Raw genomic sequence first — 1803 nt, 5'->3', positions numbered from 1 at the left:
GACAATATCTGATGATCGACTCTTTTAAATGAAACCAGAGAGCGTTGACAGAGAGGAGAAGGTAGAAATGTCTCAGCCTGGAACTGAAAATATGGATGGAGGACAACAGAGCAGCTTCATGGAAGAAGAACCTAAACCTAAACTAACCTAAACCGCACCCGCTTCAGATGTTATCATCCATGAAGTGAAATGGACGATATTAGGCGTTATCAGTCCCCTAGAATGACTTCAGATTGTCAGCTGGTTAGTATGAGGCATAAAACCACTATCTGGTTAATATGAGGCATAAAGCCACTAAGGTTAACTTTAGAGCAAATTACATGGTTAGCGCTAAAGACACCACCCTCCAACAAATGCATATTGTGGCCTTCCAGTAGGGTAATGTGTAGAGTGTCGTACCAGAGAGTGGGAGACCAGGGTTTGAGACCAAATTTTTGGTGTCCGATTTACACATTCATTGTCATTGATATATTAACCCACTAGGGGGCACTGCCGGGACAGTCTGAAGCCTAGAAGGCACAGTAGGGACCCTCTAAAGCCAATGTATGGGACTGATAACGCCTAATAACAGCCATTTCATGGACTGATAACATCAGAATCCCCTGCCTAAACTCACTTCACACCTTGGTCCTAAACCCAACCCCCACACCCAAAATCAGCCTCCGCAGTTGTAGTAAGACCTTCTAGGTGTTTACTTAGGAGAACATTTAACATAGATGACAACACATGAACATTTTGTGATAATAACATTTGAAACAACAGACATCATTTATTTATACAAATTTTATTTTTCTTTGTGCAACTGTACAAACCTTTTGGGGGGAAATGAAGACACGGTTATTCAAAAAGATTTAAGTTAAATATTTAGCTAGCTACATAAATATTTAGGTTACAACTTAAATATTTAGGTAGCCAGCTAAATATTTGATTTGTAAGTTAAATATTTAGTTTATAAACTAAGACATTTATAAATAGATGAATTATATGGCAAAAAACTGACTTTGAAAAATAAATCTGTTCTTTTTTTCTTATAAAAGGCTAAATAAAACAAAAATATTGGTGGTAATTTTTGACTGTATAACTTTACAAATGGCACACCATACTAGACCATGTTTGTTTGTTTATATATCACATTGTGTGCTGTTCATTTTACGCATGGCGCAGGTGCCCCATTTTAATAGGCTACTTCGTAGTGTCATAATTTTGAATGACATTCAATGTTTTTGTCAGCGTGGCAGTAGTAGGCTTCCATAGTTAAGCTTTCACAGAATGTTGAGAGCTATATAATCTGACTTTGCCCAAGAATAGTTCAATACAACAGTGGCGGAGCCAGTCATTTTTCTTAGGGGTGGCCAGATGGCGTCCACTACTCACACAGGGGTGGCCAGGAACATTACATCATTTTTTACTTGAAAGTTTCTGCAGATCTTTGTGTTTTTTTCATTTCCTTATGTCCTCATACAGGTGGCGATTATAAACATGGGTGTCAGAGCCATTTAAAAAAGGGGGGTGCTGTTAATTTGATTTGATTTATTTATTTAACAGGAAAAGGTTATTAAAAACCAAGCCTGACTCAGCATAATTGCTGTTTTACAGCAGGTTCCTGTTCTGCAGCACATAAAACACTCAGAATTACAGCATCACAATCACATCATTATACACCATAGACACAAAGACAAACAAGCATACCAAATTTCAGGAAGGCAGCATTTGCAAAATAGGACGTCTAAATATGAGCACAACAAAAAGTGTCAAATATACATTGTTGTTTGTTCATGTCATTGACTAAATATGTGCAACAAC

Source organism: Austrofundulus limnaeus, unplaced genomic scaffold, assembly GCF_001266775.1.
Source record: "Austrofundulus limnaeus strain Quisiro unplaced genomic scaffold, Austrofundulus_limnaeus-1.0 Scaffold346, whole genome shotgun sequence".
Taxonomy (NCBI): domain Eukaryota; kingdom Metazoa; phylum Chordata; class Actinopteri; order Cyprinodontiformes; family Rivulidae; genus Austrofundulus; species Austrofundulus limnaeus.
This window is presented reverse-complemented; position numbering follows the sequence as displayed.